Source organism: Antechinus flavipes, chromosome 6 (assembly GCF_016432865.1).
Source record: "Antechinus flavipes isolate AdamAnt ecotype Samford, QLD, Australia chromosome 6, AdamAnt_v2, whole genome shotgun sequence".
Lineage (NCBI taxonomy): Eukaryota > Metazoa > Chordata > Mammalia > Dasyuromorphia > Dasyuridae > Antechinus > Antechinus flavipes.
In genome coordinates this window covers 151,059,954-151,067,967 of record NC_067403.1, presented here as the reverse complement: position 1 = coordinate 151,067,967, position 8,014 = coordinate 151,059,954, and positions in this window count along the sequence as shown.

Below are 8,014 nucleotides of genomic sequence, written 5' to 3'. Positions count from 1 at the left end.
CTGGGAAGACTTTTCAAGCCATATTTACTCCACAGAAAACCTAGACCTGATTTCTCCTTTCTTTTTTCCTTTTATATATCAAATTTGATGCATACTTGTAAAAAATACATTAAAAATAAATTTCATCTAAGTAACATTGTTTTATCACATGAAATAAATATGTATGTACACATATGTAATACATATGCAAATATATGTATGTTTTAATTCAAGGAAAGTATGCCATACATTTCAATTCAATTCATAGCATGCCTTTAATAACCCTTTCTTTTTGCCAGGTGCTAGACTAGGCATTGAACATATAAAAGCAAAAATGAAATAATTCCTGCCCTCAAAGAACTGATTTCATATGCATTGAATATTTTCCTAATTTACTCCAAAAGACATTATGAAATGATTAGATGGAAATGAAAAAGGAGAATATAGAATTGGAAAAAGGAAAATATTTCTATAAGAAATGACTCACAGAAAAAAATAGATGCCTTTTCACTATTTGGAATTGCATTTCAGAATTGACATTTCCCTTTGACAATTTCCAAATTAACATATGCATATAAATTCTTCTGGATGGGAAATTAAGCATGATATTTTCACAGGTACTTGCCTTATGGAAATTAATCCACTCTAAAACTTTTGGGTACAAGATTTATGTGTCGTAGATGACTATGAGTTCCTTCTTGCTTTACTATTTTAAGAGATATGGCATTTCATTCATGCACACACTTCTTCTCTTTTGGAGAGCACTCTCATCCTACATTGTACTACTTTCCATGGACTAACAGTTCTCTGATGATGAACTCCTTCATGCGCAACTAGAATGATCCTTAGTTGATAGTCACAAAATTAGCCCCTAGATAAGACTCTCCAGCTTGGTGAGACCTACTAAGTAAGAAGCAATTATAGAATCCCGAGTCAAGTTCAGACTGTAATGAAGCACGAAGTGGGGGCTTTATTATATATAGTTATTCCTTCTATATGGTAGGGATTAGGGAAAGGGGCAACCAAGCATCTCTTACCTCCCTCTTGTCTTTTTGGTTGAACTGTTCCAGGATAAAAAACAAATAAGTTGAGGTTTACTTTAGCACTTTCTAGAATGAATTCAAGAACACTTTTACAAATATTTTCCTCCTCTTGAGGGGATATAACTGATGTAACAAATCACTCATTAGTTACCCAACTCTCAGCCAACAACAAATGCAGACATTTGGCATAAAGTTGATCTAATATCTTTATTTATCTTACTTCTTTGCCAGAAGCCTGGCAAATGTCCATTTATGCCTCTGGACTCAGTTTCTTATAGCTCACCCTACCACTTCTTTCAAAGTAGAAATAACAAAATACTGAGTATAGCTTCCTACTTACCTTCTGAGGTCAATCAACTTTACCATCCTTTTATATTTTAAGTTCCCTAAGGATAAAAACTGTAGTTTATTTCTCTTGTCACTTAACATAGTACTTAATGTGTTACACAGTACACAAATACTATTTTCTCACTGATAGAGTTAATAAAATATCTTTGGCCCCAGTTGAAGGGATCCACTCATTTAATTAAGGAATTATTTAACTGAATAAATAGTAAAATTGCAAGTCATAGTTCTAACAACTGAAATCTTTGCAATGTAAACCTTTCTTTGGATTCTGAAAGTCTTGCTTTAGTTTTAATTTAATATTTAAAAAGAATTTTTAAAATCCATCTATTTATTTTATTCAGCAAATGGCAACTTGAGTAAATAGGAACTTAGCTCTGCTGGCAACTTGTCACTTTGAACTTGGCAGGATATTATATTTATATAACCATGTGGCATATGCTACATGGATGGATTCTTTGTGCAGCAGGATTTCAAAATGGAAAGCAAAGAGAGACAGTGTGATGTACTAGATAGAATATGAGGTCAAGATTAGAGTTTAAATCCTACCTTTGAAATATGTGGCATCTGTGACAAATCACTTAACTTTATATTTTCTAATAGGTCTGCAGCATTAGAAATTTCAGGGCAGGTACAGATTTGTATGGGTATGAGGAGCTTATAAATTGGTGCTCCCTCTGCCTGTGAAATCACAGGGCTGATTTAAAAAAAGAAAAAAAAAGGAAGCAAAATTCAAATATTATTATAATTTGCAATTGCATAATTATGTATATAATTACAATTATAATGAAGGAATCCATATGTAATGATAGAAAGAATTTAAATAAATAGGTAAGAAAAATTGGTTGTGTGATCTTAGATCTATCTTGGCCTTGGATTTCTTCACCTGTAAAATGAGGAGATAGGTTTAAATGATTTTCAATGTCTCTTTTGCCTCTAATATTCTAGGATACTGAGTTAGAATAATAACAATGGGAATAAAAAGGAAGGGATGCAATAAACAGGGCCCATTGTGCTAGTATAAATGGCTGCTTCCAATCCACAGAGACTCCCACCCACTCCTCAAATCCCTTGTTTTGCTGGGATATCATTTCAGCACAATTACTCTGGTCCGAAGCTTCCAGGATCCCCATGGGGCAGCTCTCCTATTCCATTAATCTTCTCTCTGTTGAATGTACTGGGTGTTGTACTGATAAATATTTTACAACTGGATCTCTGGAAAATGTGGGCAAACAACACACTTTTTAAAGTTTAATCTGCATCACTTTCTCAGATTTAAACAACCCGTCAAAATAACAAATCAAGTTCTGATTTGTAGAAATTTCTGAGTTATAAATGCTCACACTGAAAATTTAACAATTAGCTCTCCAAAGAGCAAGCAGCTAAGTGACACAGTAGAGAGGATGTTGGGACTGAAGTTAGGAAAATTCAAATCTGGCCTCAGATACTTAGTAACTGTGAGACCTTGGCCAAATCATTTAATTCTGTTTGACTCAGTTTCCTCATCTGTAAAAATAAGCAACCCACTCCAGTATATGTACTAAGAAAACTCCAAATAGGGTCACAAAGAATCAGACATGACTGAAACAACTAAATAATAACATGACTCCAGAATACCCCTGGATATATCTCCATTTCTGATTACATCCCCTTTCCCCATCCTATTCAATTAAATTTGCTTCCAGTGCAAAGAAAACAATGTAGGGACATTCTGAATGAAAACAGCACAACTTAGTGATGAATCTGATAATCAGTATATTTGTATTCTTTAATTCAACAAATACTTATCCAGCATTTGTTATGTGTGAATACTTAAGTTACCTTTCCATGAATTATGTGACTGCAATGAACTCTTCCATTTTTCTCTGTGCCAAGGATTCTTGTATCAGTATCTGTACCGTCCAATCTTGGTTGGTCTTGGTACTCTGATTGCCTCTTGGACATTTCTATTTAGACATCCTGATGGCATCCAAGCACAGAAACCCCAAAAAGTTATAAATTGAAAGAGGCCCCAGAATAAGACTCAGAAGATCTTGTTTCTTGTCTAGCTCTTTTGCTAATTAAAATTGGGCAAGACTTTGGGGGAAGGAGTGGATGTCTCATTTTTCTGGTGAGACCAGGTGAAGTTTTCTCACAAAGTCTATGAGATGGAGTAGCTCAAACCTTAGGCCTGTCACTTGATCTCTATTCCCAGAGATCTGCAGATTACAGGAAGGAATATGATCTCAAGACCTAGAGATCTCTTAAGGTTAGAACCTAGATTAGCTTCAGGAAGTGACAGGAAGCAACGTGACCCACAGGAAGCAGACAACATTGGTGACCGCTGGTCAATAATGGTTACCTCCTTTTTAGTCCATCCAATGAAAAGACTTGGGTCTTTTGGTATTTAACCAGCTTTACTATTTCTGGCTGAGCACGTCAGACATATGTTGGGAGCTGAGAAGCCTCCCTGCAGGGCCTGAATAAATGCTTTCTCTTTGTATGTCTCTAATTAGTTAATTTGGGGAAGGGAGTCTAGCACCCATCCCACACACTGGCCTTCTCCTGAATATAACCTTTGTGTTAGAGGCTCCCTCCTCTCAGGTATTCCTTGAGTATCATGTCAATTTTCTTCTTCATACAGACCTTTTGGACTCACTTGTAATGCCTGGAACAAGTTCCAAAAGGATGGGAAGTAACCTAGGTTCTCATGGGAACTCGGCTCTCAAATCTTTCATGACTGTGCGTTTTCGCTTGCGTTTCCTCATAGTGAGTGTTTGTTGCTTGGGTTTACACTGGCTCCCTTGAGGCAAAGAGCTGATTCCCATACCTACTTTCAAATCACAAGTAACAGAGATTAAGATAATTCAGTTGAGGATAGAAGAGTGATAGAGGTCTGATTGTGATATTGCGTCATAAATATGGTATTTCCCCAAAGCAGGGATTCTAGAAAGTCATCTTCTTGTGCAGAGTCATTCTGCATGACTCAATTTTTAAATCTTATTTAGATTTTGGATAGATATGCAGTCAATCTGCAAGAGAGGGAGCCTGAAAATTACCCTTGCATTAATTCCATCTCCTTAGGATACTGTACTGAGGGAGGACCTGACGCAGCATCTCCTGCCATTGCATCTCCTCGCCATTACCAATCATACTTTTGCTAATTACCAATTACATCCTTTTGAGCTTATATGGAAATTGTTTATTCCTGTCTATATTTTTGAATCAGGACTGGCCACACCCAACCACTTGCTGCCTTGGTATGATAATAAAAATACTTTGCCTTTCTTTTCACCAGTTTTTCTGACTTTGGCAAGATCTGAACCAAGATTTTTTTTTTTTAATATGGCCATTCTAGCCATCATTCTCATCTCCCCACCATCTCCAAATCATACTGCTTTGACTCTAGCTATCCAGGCCCCTTTTATGGGCTGCCTCCCATTAGAATGACAGCTTTTTGAGGAAAAGGCCTATTTTGTCAGCTTTTATTTGTATCCATAGCTCTTGACATAGTGCCTGAAACATAAGGGACTAAAGGAAGAAGGATTTATTAGGAAGAACATACTATGTGCTGAGTACTATATTATTGATTTAAAAATATTATCACAATAATGGAAATATGTATAGAAGTATTATACATATTTAACATATATTGCATTATTTGCCATCTAGAGGAGGAGGTAGGAGGAAGGGAGGAAAAAAAAATTTGGAGCATAAGGTTTTATAAGGGAGAATGTTGAAAATTATCTATGCATGTGTTTTGAAAATAAAAAGCTTTAATAAAAACATTATCTCATTTGATCCTCACAATTACCTTGATAGGTAGGTGCTATTATTATACCCATTTTACAGATGAGGAAATAAAGATTTGTCTGCAGTCAATACAACTAGCATGTGTCTGAGGCAGAATTGAACTCTGGTCTGATTATGACTGTGCATAGGCCTAAATATGAATGAATGAATGGATGAAGGAATGAATGAATGTAAGCAGTCTTTTCAAATCAGTTTTTACCTAGAATTCACTGGCTAGCACTAAAGGATTCAAAACATCATTAATTCTCAGGTCCCATAATACCAGGTGGAAAGGACCCAGAGAAGTTAATTAAGTTAATAAGGGAGCAAAACCCCTATCTCTGACCAGCTGTTGCAAGCCCAGTAAATTTCAACTACCTGGAAACCAATGTACCTTTCTGCAAGGGAGTGAATGAATAAGCTCCTGAATATGTCCAGCTTGCTCACAACAATAGCAAAATAAAACCTGCCTCCTTTAGGTATACTCTGGTGATTTAGTTCCTGAAGGGAATACATGGGACCTCTTAACCTGATTCTTTTGGGAGGAATCACAAACAAACGGTAAAGAACAAGACTGGCTAGAACTTCTGGCCCACTTAGGATTAACCTCTCCTTCCATTTGTTGACCTATATCTAAAGGATTTCCTCAGGCTCCATTTTGTAGCTTCTGCACACTTTCCTTGTCGGCTAAGTACTACTCTAGTCCTCCTCCCATTGTAGCCATTATGTAGATGCTCTGTCTGTAAGAATATAATTTTTGGTTGCTTATTTTTTGTAAGATATTTTAGATTTGGGGAAGCTACATGGTGCTGTGAATAGAATACTGGCTCTGGAGTCAGGAGGACATGGGTTCAAATGTACCCTAAGACACTTAATACTTCTTGGCTGTGTGACTTTGGGTGAGTCACTTAACTCTGACTGCCTCACCACACTCTCCAAAATGAAAAAAAAAAAACAATATATTTTAGGTTTGAAAGCTAGATTTTTATTTTAAAAGTTGGAACAATTTACTTTTTTGCAAGAGTTTGAAAAAAATATATAATTTATTGAAAGATAGAGTTGATAAAATGGAAAAAGAAAACAACTCCCAGAAAAACAGAATTTGTGAAACAGAAAAAGAAAATAACTCCTTTAAAAAACAGAATTTGTGAAATGGAAAAAAATTCCATAGAATAAAACAACTCACTTAAAAATTCAATTGGACAAATACAAATAGAAGTAAAAAAAATGAAGAAAATAATTCACTAAAATTCAGAATTGAACAAATGGAAATCTCTGTTAGTATATTTGGTTCAGACTCAAACTAAAGGACTATAGTACTGGCCTAAGGATCAAGTTTGTAGTGAAAAGGAGAATATGGAGGATTGACCCAAAGTCAATCCTGATGATTATTGTTAGCTAGAAAATCACTTTACAATCTCACTGTTGAGGATCCTTTGTTGCCTAAGCGTTATTTCTGATTTATTATAGTTATTATTGGCTAGCCTTGCTTCATTTCTTAACTAATACCATTTAGATTTATTACCAGGGAATTGATAACATAAGTATACTTTTACAGATTTTTCATTATATATAATTTCTAACTTTAATAATAGTAATAAAAGTCATAATGCTGATTATGATAATGGCAATAATAAATCAAATCAATTTTTAAATAGTTGCTATTCAACACTGGTCTCTGAAAAAGATTATAGTATTTTAGCTCTATGCGCTAAGCAAATATAATGAAGGAAAAAAGGGTTGGGAGAGAGAGGCAGATAAAGAGAAAGGCAGACAAGGAAAAACAGAGAAACTGAGGGATGGGGGGCAAACAAAGAGATAGGAAGGAGGGAGGGAAGGAGGAAAAGAAGGAAGGAAGTAAAGAAGAAAGGAAGGAAGGAACGACCAAACGAACAAATAAATGAAGGAAGGAAGGAAGGGAGGAGGGACATTACATCATAACTATTAAATATTCTAAAGGAATATTAAATTGTATATAATGGATTTGCAATTTCATTTGCAATCATCTTTTTTTATTATACTATGTTATGGGCATGCTTGTTTTATTTCATAAATTAAAAATACAACAAAAATTTTTAAATTTAAATTTTTTTTTAAATTTGCAAAAAAATTTTAAGACATGTAACACATATATTGTCCCCATTTTACACAGAACACTCAAGCTCAGAGAGTTAAATAATTTACCCATAATCAGATAGTTTGTAAATATTGGTTTCTGTGGTCAAAACCAGATCTCCTACATCTTAGGCCAGTGTCATTTCTGCTGCATGCTGTTGTCCTGGATAGATGGGTACAGGCTAAGTTTTAGATTGCTTCAATTGGTGGAGAAGGGGGGTAGCTGAGATCAGATCACTTGGATCAAGCAATTGAGTAAAGACCTAAGTTCCTGATTTCCATTACATACCATTTCAATGATTCACCTCACATCCATCACATAGGCTAACATGACAGAAAAATAAAATTATAAATGCTGGAGGGTGTATGGTAACATAGGTACATACTGGGAACATAGTGTTTATGGAGCTATGAACTACTCCAATGATTTGGAGAATGATTTGGAACTATGTCCAAAGGATTGTAAAGCTAAGCATATCTGTTGACTTAGCAATCCGATTACTAGGTCCATACCCCAAGGAGACCAAAGAAAAAGGGAAAAAATTCATATGCTCAAAAATATTCGCAGCTCTTCTTGTGGTAATAGAGAATTAGAAACTGAAGGATTCCATATCAATAAGGGAATGACTGAACAAGTTATAACATACGAATGTTATGAAATACTAATGTGCTATAAGAAGTGATGAAAGGGATTGTGTCATAAAGACAGGAATGGTTATATGAACTTTGCAAAATGAAATGAAAAAAGCCAAAAAAATCTA